The following is a 15760-nucleotide window of genomic DNA, read 5'->3' on the forward strand; positions in this document are numbered from 1 at the left end:
TAGACTGCGTCTATATACACCGGCAGCTCAGTACTTCCTCTGTCTTGTAATGAAGGTGCCATAGCAGAGCTAGACTGCGTCTATATACACCGGCAGCTCAGCAATTCTCATAACTAAGTCTCTAAATACAATAGTGTCAGTGTGGTAGGACAGATATTGATTAGAAAGACAGAAAACTTTAATGGGAGATTACAAACATATATCACAATGTAATCTAAAAATATTTTATGAAAAATGATATAATAAAAGGCTATATGTAATTTACAGAATGAAGTTAATTCTCCTAATATACAAAAAGCACTCCCAATTGGTAAAGAAAATAAAAAAGACCCAATAGAAAAATTAGCAAACACTAATCGTGGAAGGCAATTTACATGAGAAATGCATACTTCAGTGAGTGTATAAAAGCATGCCACCCTAAGGACCCATCGAAGAAAGAAATGCTACAACAGCACCAAGATGCCATCTGTTACATGACTGCTGGCAAGTCTGAGCAGAAATGAGGGGGTCTGTCCAGTGCTAACTGGGAGAGAGTCTGCAAGCCCCCCACTGCACTATGGGAAACAGTGCAGAGTGTGACAATGATGGATTTATGTCAGTGTGGCTGGGCCTGGATTCTCAGGGGGGTAGCAGATAAGATGCAGTCTTCGCCCACGATGATAGCTACTATGATGTCACCCCTGTGATGTCATCAGCCCTGACTGGATGTCATCATCCCACATGTTGTAAACCCTCACTTCTAAGATATTAATGAAGCTGGATGCAACTCGAGGATCAGGTTGTATCTGGAGTAAGTCCCCTCTGAGAAGTAAAAGAGATTAAACAGGAAAACAGAGCTCGGAGGAACCTGCTACCATCAAGAAAGAAGAGGCAGGACTGGAGTGTGTCCTTGGCCCTGGGGTCCCCGCACTGTGAAGCTCCTAGATCCAGGGGAAGCTTGATGCCAAGACACACAGAGACCTTGAAGAATGCTGGTCTACAAATGCTGAAAAGACAAAAGGAGCTTTCCCCAGAGCCAACACAGGAGACAGGCTTCCCCTAGAGCCGGCTCACTGGATTCAGGCTTCTAGTCTCCGCTACTGTGAGTCAATAAACCTCTGTCTGTTGACATTGCCCCCTTGTGGTAGTTCTGTGGCTCAGCCATGGGGCATCGGTACAATCATGGTGATGGAGGAAGAGCCAATGTCCATCAATGCAGGAAGGACGGCGAAATGAGGCAGATGTTACCAAGATAAGTACGTCTCTATCTACCGGCTTAGAGGAGAAGCCAGTCACAGGCTATTAGGTAAAAAAAAGGAATTTCCAGAACAAAAGCAGATTCAATTAAAACAAAATACTTGATCTTCAATATGTACTTTGCTGCACTGAGCATCAAGCAAAGTAGGGAAATGAATGAACCAAGCTGTTTACACTAATTACCTCAGGGGGAACATTAGCTTCTGCTTCAATGACTTCACTGGTTATAAAGCATATATGAGTTTTATAATTAAAAGTGAAATAATAAAGTTTTTATAAGCAAAATTTAAAAAGTGGAGGGAAATGTTAAAAATGAACTAAGACTCTGATTGTGCGAATATAAACTAGCGCTTAGTAGTGTCTGGGGCTGCTAGAACCCACATCCAGTTCCCTGAGTGAGAGGCATTGTTTCGTCTCTCAGGATATCCAACTTCATTTCAAACTGAGTTGTCAGAAATCAGTGCCTCTAGAAAGAACACGGCTGGACTCTTCAAGGTGCCAAATAAAAATGAGTTGTGGCGCAGAGGCAAAGGAGGAAAATGACAGGAGGAAATAATCACATGACTTTTAAAGATTTGTTGTGGGAAAGACAATTTAAATAAAGTTTTGTGCAACACATTTGCTTAATGCAATATGTCATTTGATCCCTTGACTGCTGCTTCTGTGAGTGTTGATAACGGATCAGAGCAAAACGAAGTCTTTGACAACTTCAATCTTTTCTCCATTTGTCATGATGTTATTTATTGGTCCAGTGGTGAGGATTTTTATTTTCTTTACATTGAGGTGCAACCCATACTGAAGGGTGTGGTCTTTGATCTTCATCAATACATATTTTAAATCCTCTGACTTTCTAGCAAGCAAGGTTGTATCATCTGCATATTGCAGGTTGTTAATGAGTCTTCCTCCAATCCTGATGCCACATTCTTCTCCATATAATTCAGCTTCTTAAATTATATGCTCATTGTACAGCTGAATACGTACGGTGAAAGAATACAACTCAAGCACACGTCTTTTCTAATTTTAAACCATTCGGTGTTCCCTTGTTCTGTTCAAATGACTGTCTCTTGGTCTATGTACAGGTTCCTCATGAGCACAATTAAGTGTTCTGAAATATTCATTCTCTGCAATGTTGCATTCATACAAAGGGAAATGGTGTGGGTAAGGCACACCTTAGTCCTCAAACTGATATCTTTGCTCTTTTATACTTTTAACATTATATGCATGTGAAAGTTGGGCAATGAATAAGGAAGACTGTAGAGGAATTGATGCATTTGAATTGTGGTGTTGGAGAAGAATATTGAATGTTTCGTGGACTGCCAGAACAAAAAGTTTGTCTTAAAAGTGCAGCCAACAAGCTCCTTAGAAGCCAGGAGAGTGAGATTCCATCTCTCACCCTTTGGACATGTCATAAGAAGGGACCAGTCCCTGGAGAAGGATATCACTTGGTAAAGTGAAGGGTTACCCCAAAAGAGGAAGACAGACCCCCAAAGAGTTGAACTGACACAGTAGCAGTGTTTTGTTCTGTTATCCGTGGGGTCACTATGAGTAAGAACCAACTTGATGACGTCCAACAGTACAGGTGTCCAGTCATCCACGGTAAGGTAATTGAGGTGGTTCAATCAACTGATACAACTCTGGATGTACTTACTCATCTTTGCCAAGAAATCTGGCAGAAGTTACCCGGCCAAATGATTATTCCATTTCAAAGAAAGGTGATCTAACAGAATTAAGACATTATCTAACAAGACCATCATGACACCAACAAAACACAAATCCACTGCTAATGGTAGGCATTACAACTCATAGTGAGTCTATGAGTTGGAATTAATGTTATAAGCAAGTAAAATGTTTTGAAAGATAATTCAAAAATGGTTACAGCAGTACATTGACAGGGAACTGCCCTAAATTCAAGACAGATTCAGAAGAGGACATGACATGAGGAATATCACAGATGGATCTTGCTGAGAGGAGAGAATGTCTTAAAGATGGTTACCTGTGCTTTAAGACTATGCAAAGGCATTCAGCTGTGTGGATCATGACAAGCTAAGGACAATACCGCAAAGAATGGGTATTGTAGATCACTTGATGGTGCTCATGAGGAACAGAAGGAAGGGGCCACTGCAGGATGTAACTTCAGGAAAGGTGCATGTCCAGATTATATCTTTTCACCATACTTCAGCAATCTGTAAGGAGCTCTGGTAGTGTAGTGGTTACAAATTGGGCTGCTAACCTCAAGGTCAACAGTTTGAAACTACCAGCTGATGTGCAGGAGAAAGATGAGGCTTTCTGCTCCCATGAAGACTTACAGCCTCGGAAACCCTGTACAGGGACGCTATGAGTCAGAACCGACCCCACGGCACATCACCACCAATCAATCTGCATGCTAAGCAAATAATGCAAGAAAGTGGACTATATGAAGAATGGCATCAGGACTCATTAACAACCTGCAATATTCAGATGATACAACCTTGCTTGCTTGAAGCAAATAAGACTAGTTTGCAGTTACTGATAAGGATCAAAGACTTCAACATTAAGAAAGCAAAAATCCTCAACTGGACCAACAGCACGATGAACTGAGCAATGACTGAAATTGTCAAGTATCTCATTTCACATGGAACCACAATCAGTGCTCATGGAAGCAGCAATCAAGAAATCAGACAACATACTGTATGGGTTAAGTCTGCTGAAAAAGACCTCTTTAAAGTGTTAAAAGGCAAAGATGTCACTTTAAGAAGTAAGGTTCACCGGCCCTAAGCCATAGTCATTTCAAATCATCTCAGCTGCATGCAAAAGCTGGACAACTGAATAAGGCAGACCATAGACAAACAGATGCAGCTGAATTACGGTGTTGGAACAAAAAACAAATCTGTTCTGGAAGAATGCAGCCAGAATGCTCCTTAGAAGTGAGGATGGCAACACGATGTCTCAGGTCCTTTGGGCATGTCATCAGGAAGGACCTGTCCCCAGACAAGAAGCCCAGGCTTGGTAAAGCAGAGGGTCAGTGAGAAATAGCCAACCCCTCTGGGAGATGGACAGACACGGTGGCTGCAACAAAGGGATCAAACAAGAATGGCTGTGAGGGTGACATAGGATTGGCATTGTTTCTTCCTGTTGAACATGGGCTGCTCATGAGTCGGAACCAACTTGATGGATCCTAACAACAAACACAGGTGTAAGGAGCCCTGGTAGCACAACAGCTAAGCGCTTGGCTGCTAACTGAAAGGCAGTGGCTCCACATCACCCACAGCTCTACAGGAGAAGGACCTCAAGATCTGCTCCCATCACGATCATAGCCCAGAAATCTCAACGGGGCAGTTGTACTGTCAGGCGGGGCCCCTGAGAGTCAGCAGCCAACAACCACCACACTGGTATCACACAGATTCCAGAACTTCTCCCTTCTCCTCCTCGGAGTTTGTTTTCAGAAGCACTGGCTCCCAGCACAGGGAACCTCGCTAACCTTTCCGCAGCACGCAATTTCACTTCTTCCAAAACCTCTGCCCTTATTGGCAATCAGCTCTAGTTAGACGCCAGGCAGAGCTGCACTGTAATCAATTAATAACGTGAGTGCAATGCACAATGACTGTATCAATCCCTGGCTGTGTCTCCGTATGTTTAAAGGCTGATGGCTTGCTTTTCATAAAGGAGAAGCGGGAAGGAGAGGCAGTCACAAAATCACATGAGACATGTCAAAAGCATATTTCATTCTAGCTGGTAAACAAATGAATATTCAATTGATAACTGAGCAGTCTATTTCAATATCAGCAATGTAAATTAATAATTTAGTAGTATTTAAAATGTGCAGACTGCTTCTTCTTCACCATAAACAATTAGGCAAACTGCAGGAAAGGACAGTCTTGAGATGGAAAGAGGGAGTAGGAAAAGGAACCCTAGCAGGCGAGTCACGTGACAGTCCCAGACAAGGGTTTTCTCCCCTCGGCAGGGAGCTACCACCTCCCTCAATTGTGGAAACAAAGCAACATGCAGGGCAGCCTGTTGTTAAGTGCTGATGAGTTGCAACTCATAGCCATCCTGTATAGTGTTTCTGAAGCAAGGCAGGTGGATTTGAACCACCAACCTCACAGTTAGTAGTCCAGTGGTTCCCTACAACAGAGCCACACCAGGGCAACCTAGGAACTAGAAACTACAGGTCAGGGTCCCCAAAAAAGGGACTTACAGAGAGAAAAAGTTCTGCAAAGGCCCCTGAGTCTCAGGGAGGGCAACCCTCTACCCAGAGATGAGAAGTCATTCTCATGGACAGGGGACTGTTGGGACAGGGCAGACCTGGGGTTCCTCAGAGATCACGGGATGAGGAAGAACTCCCACCACCCAGAGGAGAAGGACCTAGTAACAGGCCCTTCAGTAAAGCTACTTGGTGATTGTAGTGGTAGATTGTAGTGTACTGAGTTGGTGTCAACTCACAACAACCCTGTATAGGGTTTCCGAGGCTTTAAGTCTTTGTGACTTGTGGGCTCGAACCGCATCCTTTGTGGTTCACATTCCAGTGAAATAAGCCAATAATCAGGATACAATGAAATCATATAAAAATGATTACTACAAAAGAAGGAAAGAAGAGGAAAATAAAGGACAAGAATAAACAGAGAACAAGTAGCAAGACAGCAGATATGAATTCAACCGTATCAGTCTTCAAGGACCCCCTAGTGGCACAGTGGTTAAAGTGCTCCACTGCTAACAGACAGGCTGGCGGTGGTTCAAACCCACTAGCAGCTCCACACAGGACAAAGATATGGCCGTCTGCTCCCATAAATATGAGAGCCTTGGGAATCCTGTGGGGCAGAGTTCTGCTCTCTCCAATGGTGTCTCTAGGGTCAAAACTAGCTTGATGGTATGGCCTTATACCAGTAACCACAGAGCAAAAGGCTAACACTGCAATCGACAGGCAGACACAGCATCAGAATAAAAATTAGATATGATGTACATTAAAAATTAATGACAGGGAGACAGGCTTGCAGGGTATACCCTTTGGTTGGTTGATGATGCATGGAGGGGACTGTAACCATGGCAATGAAATGATAGACCATAGGATGAATGTACAACTAATGTTCTCCCATGTAAACTATCACATAATTCACAATAAAACATTAAAAAAAATTAATGATGGATATAAAGGTGCTCTGGTGCGTAGTGATTACGAATTGGGCTGCTAACTGCAAGGTCGGAAGTTCGAAACTACCAGCTGCTCCGTGGGAGAAAGATGAGACTTTCTGCTCCTGCAAAGATTTACAGCCTTGAAAACCCTGTACAGTGTGGTTATGAGTTGGAACCGACTCCATGGTATCTAACAACAACAATAAAGAAATCGACAAGTTAAAAGCAAAAGGATGGAAAAAGATACGCTGGACTGGACTGGAGAGGTGATATTCAGACAAGATAGACATTAGAATATTAACGGACAATTTCACAACGACAAAAGGCAATTAATAAGGCAATCAATCAATGAACATGCAACTAACCAAAAAGCAGGGATAACACAGTCTTGCTTGCTGAAAAGCGAAGAGGACTTGAAACACTTACTGATGAGTATCAAAGACCACAGTCTTCTGTATGGATTGCACTTCAACATAAAGAAAACAAAGCTCCTCACAACTGGACCAATCATTAGCAGCATGATAAACAGAGAAAAGACTGAAGCTGTCAAAGACTTCATTATACAAGGATCCAGAATTAACATGCATCGTAAAGCAGCAGTCAAGTCATCAAATGATGCAAATCTGCTGCAAAAGACCTCTTTAAAGTGCCAGAAAGCAAAGATATCACTCTGAGGACCAAGGTACACCTGACCCAAGCCAAGGTATTTTCAACAGCCTCAAATGCACGTGACAGCTGGACAATGAATAAGGATGACCAGAAGAGAATCAACGCATTGGCATACAGGTGTTGTTGAAGGACACAGAATCTACCACAGACAACCAGAAGGAAGAACACATCTGTTTTGGAAGAAGGAGTGCTAGAGTGATCTAAAGTCTCTAGTACCTTCAGTATATTATCAGCATGGACCCGTCCCTGGAGAAGGACATCACGTTTGTAAAGCAGAGGGTCAGCAAAAAAGAGGAAGACCCTCAACAAGATGGACTGAAATACTGGTTGCAGTAATTGGCTCCCACATAACAAGTGTGAGGATGGGGCAGGGCCAGGCTATGAGTGGGAACTGACTCAGAGGCACCTACCACCACCAGCACCAATGACAATGCTTGAAAAGACCCTAAATGAAAAGATAAGCACACAATTACTGTTACAGGTTCCAACAATCTACTCTTACAACTAAATAAAACATGTAACATAAAATCACTCCGTTCCACTCAGGTTCCTAGGTGCCTTAACGATATGTCCCTGCTCTGGTGGGCAAGCTCATCTTCTGAGCCCTCCTCGGATGCCCCCAGCCCTGACTAAAGTAGTGCCCTCCCAGGAATACAATTCACACTCTGCTTACATCATAATGCGCTCCCGGTCGTCTGTGTGTCCCCTGCATTCTGTCCATCCTGCCCGGCTCAGTGCTGGCTGCTAAGGGCATACAGAAGCACACCTCCCAGACTAGCCCCTGAGCTGCCAGGAATCCCACCAAAGACCACTGTCCACTCGCCCGCCCCCAGAATGTTAAAGTGACCAAAGTAGGTATCTAAACAAACGTGTACTTTTATTTCAAGGAGCGGTACATTTTCATTTTAAAATTGAAATATTAGTGTATGAGGGGCATTAAGAAGTTCATGGAAATATTGAATGAAAAGATAATGCAATTTTTCCATGAATGTTTGGAAGTCAGCTTTTATAATTTGTGTCTCTCCCTACTTACAAGAGAAGTAACAAACTGAGACTTTACTGCTCCATTTATAAACATAAGATCAGTGTTAATGAAAGCCAACCCTGTCTGTCACTCGTGTAAATTAGCTAAGAATTTCCCTTTTGCTACACATTTTCCCTACTTTCTACTCCCACTTAAAATCGTCCTAGTAGATTACATATTTAATTATATTTATATATAATTTAGAACTTTTATAATTAAACTTAAGTATAATTAAACATAAATATAGCATATGTTAAAATAAATTAAATCATGTGCTTATTTATCTAGCATATTTAACGAATATATGAACTATTTTATAGTTTAGCAAAATCAGTTTTTTTTTTTTGAAGATGCATTTTAGAAAATTACTTTCTAATTGTCTTACATTTCTAAATTTAAAGTTGAACCAGTATCCCAAATGCTAACAAATAGCAATTATTCTCTACGAGAATACGGAAGCACACATTTCAATCCTCTCTGTAATTCTCCAAAGGACGCCACTGAAAGAGACGATGACATACATAGGCATACACCAGTTGGCCACATGAGAAATCCTACCACCCCCCAGGCAGGTGAGTGTCCCCACTTGGGGGGGGGGGGTCCCTGTATGCAGGGAAAAGACCCGGCAGTGTTTTGTTGTGTCGTGTGGATGGCTAAGTGTCGGAAACCTACTCAGTGGCATCTAACAACAACATGTGTCTTTAGTAAAAGAAATCACACACTCGGGTCTAAGGTGCATCTTGGTTGTATCACTTCAGAAGTTCATGGAATGATGGAGTTAAAACATAATAGAATTCTGCCACTAGTTGTTAAGCCCTGTCATATACATTGTTTTAGAAAAAGGAAATACGAATAATCTAAATTTGGTTCTATTTAAGCTAACTAATTTGTTGTTTCTTACATTTTGATTTGATCTAGAATGATTATATTTTAAATTCATTAAATTCAGACTTTTGTCTGGTGACCTTGCAAGATCTCTGGTGGGGTTTTCGCTGCCATCTGCATACCCACTTGAGTAAATAATCCGAGAAGCTGGGTTCTATGAAGAAAAATGTGGTGTCAGGATTGGAAGAAGATTCATTAACAACCTGCGATATGATACAACCTTGCTTGCTGAAAGCAAAGAGGGCTTAAAATACTTCTGATGAAGATCAAAGACCACAGCTTTAAGTATGGGTTACACCTCAGCATAAAGAAAACAAAAATCCTCACCATTGGACCAATAAACATTCATATCAACAGAGAAAAGATTAAAGTTGTCCAAGACTTCATTTTGCTCTGATGACGAAACATCAACACTCAAGGAAGCAAGAGTCAAGAAATCAAGCGACTTCCTGCATTAGGCTGCACAGGACCTTTATAAAGGGTTGACGAGCAAAGCTGTCAGCGTGAGGCCTAAGGTGCGCCTGACCCAAGCCATGGTATTTTCAATAACCTCATATGGATGTGAAAGCTGGCAGTGAATAAGGAAGATCGTAGAAGAATTGATGCCTTTGAGTTGTGGTGTTGGAGGAGAATGCTGAAAGTGCCATGGGCTGCCAAAAGAACCAACAGATCTGCTTTGGAAGAAGTGTAGCCAGAGTGCTCCCTGGAAGCTAAGATGACCAGACTTCATCTCTTATACTTCAGACATACTGTCAGGAGGGAGCAGTCTCTGGAGAAGGATGTCATCTTTGGTAAGGTGGAGGGTCACAGGAAAAGAGGAAGAGCCCTATGGAGATAGACTGGCACAGTGGCAGCAGCAATGGGCTCAAGTATGAAAACGATTGCAAGGCTGGCGCAGGACCGGGCAGGGTTTCATTGTTGTGTGTAGAGTCACTATGAGTCGGTATCAGCTCGATGGCGCCTAACAACAACAACATACCCTCTTGGTCGCATCCTATTGGAAGAATGAGATCAAAGGCATCCCTTGACCTTAAATCCTTTCCTAGGGCGGATCAGAGCGAAGCCTGCTTGGGAGAAGTCCCCAGAGGGAAGACCCTTCACCCGGAGAGCTCCTGACCAGTAGAAGGGGTCATAAGACAGCACCATTACCCGAAACTGTTCTCCTTTCTGACTGATAAACAAAGATAGCTAAAAAGGTGATTGTTTTCCCTGTGGCTAACACATCCAAGTGCACTTCATTACCTGCCTGTGTGCAGCCTGATAGGAAAAACTGATTACACACAAGAGGCCGCTAGCAAAAAATGAGTGAATTCTGCGTGGAAGTAAATGATGTTGTTGTTGTTGTTATGTACCGTGGAGTCGGTTCTGACCCATAGTGACCCTGTACAGGGTTTCCGAGGCTGTAAATCTTTACGGGAGCCGATAGCCTCATCTTTCTCCCGTGGAACCGGCTGGTAGTTTCGAACTGCCTACGCAAAAAGCACTGCAGTGGACGCTTCTAAGTTTCACTTGCCTTGTTACAAGCACTAAGCTGGTGTGGCACTGCAGGATAAGCACTGGACTACTAACCACAAGGTCGAGGGCTCCTTGGAAACGCTATACAGGGTCGCTGCAAGTCGGAACAGACTCAACGGCACTTAAAAACAAGCTGTAAGTCAGAAGTATTTTTTTTCCTTTCTATAAACTTGTCTCCTTTTTTAAAATGAAGAGAACTAAATCTAGAAAAAAGTTACCTTAAAAAAAAAAAAAGCCAATAAACAAAAAATGAAATGAAGCAGCTGTTGTTTCTAAGTGCCATCGAGTCAGTCCCGATTCCCACTGGACCTGAAGGTCGGTTTGAATTGCAAGGCTGGCGGTTCAAATTCACAAGCCGCTTCTCAGAAGCCCTATACAGGGTCAGTATACGTTAGAACCAACTCGATGGCACTTAACAACCATAAACATCTATACATACATGTAATGGTTAAGGTTCTGTGTCAATTTGACTAGGCCAGTATGTCCAAAGTTTTAGCGGCTGAGATGTGCTTATTTCCATGGTGATGAAACCTAATTCAGGCAGTTAACTCTATGAGGAGTGGCTATGAGCAGCCAATCAATTGAAGGGATGCTTCCTTGGGGGTGTGGTCTGCTCCCAATATATTGGACACATGAGAGGGACTTCTCTCTCTCTCTATTCCACTGGGGACCTGGGACTCTACAATTGTAAGCCATTTCTCTTTGATAATGAATATCTTTCTCTCTCTCCCTCTCTCTGTCTCTCTCTATATATACATGTTAACTGGTTTTGCTTTTCTAGAAACCCCGGCCCAAGACCTGTGGTCCCAGGAGAGTGGGGTTCTAGAGAAACAACAACACCAAGAAAAGTTTACTAAATTGGCTCTCCACTTCATAGGAACCAGCCTGGGGCTGATTTTGAGTTTGGTCCTCTTTCCCCCTTGTGGAATCAAACACCGACAGACTTGGTCCCCACTTGGTTTAAGCAGCTGGCATTGTAAGCAGGATTCGTTGCCATGGTTGCAGGCCTATGAGTTCACAAGGTTTTGTAAGAGGAAGAATAAAGAGGCCTGGGACAAAATCCTTAGGTAGGGAGAGTGGCGGCTTCTGGAGTGGCCTGGAGCCTATGACACGCTGGCTACCAAGGATGCTGACGTAGGGTCATCGAGGTGGTTCCGACCCATAGCGACCCTATATAGAGTTTCTGAGGAATGGCTGGTGGGTTTGAACCACTGACCTTGCAGTGCAAACTGACCTCTTAATCCTGAGCATTGTTCTGCAGCTGGACACCAGGCCTGAGCCAACTGGAATCCACCCTGTCAAAGGACCAAGGTCATATGCATATGAATGGGATTAGTTCCAGGGAAAATAAAGATTGAATTTGAGTGTTTTCAAAGGTTTATGTGTTTGATTGCCTTATGGTATTGGTTTCTCCTGTCTACTATTGTTAACAGACATACATGAATGATAGAAATGAATATTGGAAATTATGATTACAAAGAGCTTGTAAACCTGCCTTCAGCCTACACTTTATTAAATTTGCTAAAAGGGACTTCAGAATTTGCCTAGAAAAAATAGGCTTCTTGGTTTAAGCATTTATAGAGTATGGGGCTTTTAGGAGGAATCCTGAGCCCCATCCAGAGCCTTCAGAGTTGGTACATTTGCATTTGAAAAAAAAACATGCAGACCAACCCAGAACAACTGGGAGCACAGGAGATTTCCTGACTGAAAGAAAGCCGAGAAAAAAGCTGACAGTTAGTCATTTTGAGTTTCAGAGGCATCAAGGCAGTGAGTCAGCCCATCAGAGAACCCCCCTTCTAGGATGAACGTTTAAGGTCTCTGGTAACCACCTGGGTCTCTGAGTGAGGGAAACTGGGGGAAATGCAACAATAAAGACAAGGGCAGAGTTTGAACATGTCCATCGGCACCTGTCATCCTTGAGATAAAAGGAGCGGGAAGGGAGAACTGACCACCAACGGCTGGGAGGACAATGGAAATAGGTTAGGGACTCCAGTGCGGGGACTGGTCAGTTCTGCTGGTTTAACATGAGCCTCCTCACACGCAGCAACCAGCAATAACCTAGGACCATCAAGAGCCACGAGCAGCGGACGTTCTGTGGACCTTAAGATGCGTGTAGGAAGCAGCAGCTGCAGCAGAGGCAGTTTTCCCTTCAATGGCTGCACTGCTCACAGAGAGGCTGACGACATTCTATTAGGTCTCAGCTCTGGGCATTTACAGACAGCGCTAAAGGAGCTGTGTAACACACAGGAGGCCGAGGATGAGAAAGGTAAACCGTGATACAGCTGATTCTACGCTATCCTGACTTCTTCTTGTTACGTGCCGTGGAGTCGGTTCCGACTCATAGCGACCCTGCACAGGGTTTCCGAGGCTGTAAATCTTTACTGGAGCAGAACACCTCATCTTTCTCCTGGAGAACAGCTGGTAGTTTCAAACTGCTGACCCTGAGGTTCGCAGCCCGATTCGTAACCACAATGCTACCAGAGCTCCTTCTGTCCTGACTGGAGAACTTTAAATCCTAAAATGTTTCTGACCCTAGGAAACCCCATGCTGTGAGTATTGTCTGTGAGCCCGGTGTGGTCACTGCAAGAGATTATCAAACCCCAAACAGAAGTGGAGCACACTGGAGGGAGCTGGTGTCAGAAAAGGATAAAGACTGGGGGCGGGGGGGGGGGGGGGCATGGCTGCTTTCTGTCTTATGATGTCACAGGAGGTCACACATGGTCCCGCATCCTTTCCTGTGATCTCTGAGATTAAAGGACTTGCCTCAAGGAGCCGAACTTCACAACAGTCCTGGTACCTGTGACAGTTCAGGCTTCTCAGGTTTGGCAGCTAAGACACAGCCCCCACCCCCACCCCACCCCACACACTCCCCACAAGGAAAGCTAATATGACGCTGTCCCCTCGTGTCCCCTCCTTCCAATATCATCAGACACCCAGACAACACTGCAGGGATCGCACATCTGGCTCATCCTCCGACCTCCAGCTCCGTTAGCTCCGATCTTACCTGCCCATCAGCTCCTGTAGCAATGTATACCTGATGAAAGGACTTGGGGCTTGTCCACCTCTACAGCTGAGTGAGCCACTGCCTAGACAGAAATCTCTCTTTCTCTGTGCATATATGTACTTGATATATGTACACCAGAAAACCCAGCTTCCTACAGTGCCCAAGTCCAGGCATCCTGAACACCGAGTTCTCTTCCCAGCACTGTCCCCCAGACGTGTGCCCACACTGCCCACCGCAGCAGGGCTTTTCCGATTCAGGGTGCACAGATATCATTGGGAGGGCTTTCTGAAGCACAGACTTCTGGCTTCCACACCCAGAGCTGGTTCCTGGGGGTGCTCCTAAGCACTGAGCATTGTCACACAGCAGTCTGTTTGTCACTGTGGATGACAAGGGAACAAGCCACAGCCTATCAGTGCAGACGGAAACATTACATTTGTGGATTTCATCTAAAAACTAAAAAAAAAGCCCAACCAGTTGCCACACAGTCAATTCCACCTCGTGGTGACCCTGTGTGAGCAGAGAACTGCTCCATAGAATCTGCTAGGCTGTGACCTATCCAAGGTGGATCCAGGCCTGTGTGGATGGATCCCCACACGCCACCCAAGGACTCCCCAAGGACACACGAACTCTTCTCAGATCCCCAGCCCAGGGCTGCAAGTGAGGGTTCCGGGCCATCTGGATGTTTTCCCACACAACTGTCCAACAGCACTCGCCTCACTAGGCTCCAGCTGTCACTCCTCTGTCCCCTAACGACAGGAAGACCACGGCTGGCTCAGCTGTGCATCCCTCATCAATTCCAATTTCATGTCCCATGTGTGTCAACAACTAACACATACTGCTACCCAGTGTTGGGGTTACACTGTGTGCACCGAATCCGACTGTACAAGACAAACATTTTGTCAACAAGAAGACCAGAGTGAGAGTTTCAGGGCTGGGTGCATGCCCAGTGCCCGTCCACAACTTTACAAAAATCAAAGCACGAGTTACAGCCTGTGATGTCGCTCGGCTGTCCAAAAACAGTAGAATAAGCCAGAAAATGGAGCAAAACAGTACGAGCTATTTTGTTAAACTATTGTTGTTGTTGTAAAGTGCCGTTGAGTCGATTCCAACCCATAGCGACCCTGTACAGGGTTTTCGAGGAGCAGCTGGTGAGCTTGAACCGCCGACCTTGCAGTTCAAATGGGTTTGTAGTCTGGTGCATTAACCCACAGCGCCACACCAGGACTCCGTAATGTTAAACTATTAGCAAATATTTTAAAACCTCACATTTTTTTTAACATGAAATGGAAAGCACCCCATGCTACTCAGAAACCCTCATGAGTGCCCTGGGTTTTCCTGACAATCTCCTGAAGGCACTGATGTCAGAGGGCTCCTTCCTCTGAGCAGGGAGGAAAAGGGGGGGTTTGTCAGGAGCATATTTTATAAAACACAGGCGCCATAAAGAACAGTGCCCCTGATTAAAGTTAGTTGTAAACTGACTTCCAGCAGTTGCTTCGAATGGTCTCCCTGGGGAAATTTATTTTGCTTTTGCGCGATCTGACAAGCACATCACCCTACCAAGCACATTTCCCCTCCTCCAACCCCCCCGGAATCAGCAGGAACTGTGCTGGGCATGGATAAATGTTGAGATCTCTGATTGATAACACTTGATCACCAATACAATCAGTAATTCCAGCTAAATATGCATTCACCGTTTGCTGTATGGGGTCCTTTAGTGCTGAGTTCCGTTTTGTAAATTTCTCTTTTAAATGTGCTAATCATTTTTACATTTCATCATTTGACCCAAAGACCCAATAATATTGATATGTTTATATGTTCCCTAATAGGATTGCACAAGTAATGTTCATGAGAAGCAGCTGTAGTATCCCTTACGTCCACACACACTGCCTTTCTGTGTGTGCTCACAGAGCACGCTGACTCATGGGGACACAGCCTAGAACCACAGGAGGAGGTCTCCTTGGCTAACTGTAGACCACCAGGACTTTCTTCGACCATACCCCTGGGTGGGTTCAAACCCCCACCACGCTTCCACCAAGTCATCAGACGTCTCATAATTCTTTATCTCCAAAGAGATGAGTGTGTACAACTAAGAAGGAATGAAGTGAACGAAAACTGTGCTGGACTTTCCACAGTACACACATGCTGTGAAAGGGTATTTTAATTTGTTTCTATGAGATGCGCTGTTGGTCATTTAAGCCCTCGGGATAACAATTCAAACTGCTATCACTGAGGGTGAGACTTGGGGAGTAGGCAGCAAAGCTGAGACCCCAGTCAGCATAGGGACCGCTCACAACACAACCACACCACACTCCTGCTGAGAC

General features: G+C 44.3%; 1 protein-coding gene across 1 annotated transcript in view; it reads right to left on the reverse strand.

The window, feature by feature from the left end:
• TPK1 (thiamin pyrophosphokinase 1) overlaps nt 1-15760 on the reverse strand; it is a 161293-nt gene that overhangs the window by 120864 nt on the left and 24669 nt on the right. The window lies entirely within an intron of this gene.

This window comes from Chrysochloris asiatica, unplaced genomic scaffold (genome assembly GCF_000296735.1).
Source record: "Chrysochloris asiatica unplaced genomic scaffold, ChrAsi1.0 scaffold00041, whole genome shotgun sequence".
NCBI lineage: Eukaryota > Metazoa > Chordata > Mammalia > Afrosoricida > Chrysochloridae > Chrysochloris > Chrysochloris asiatica.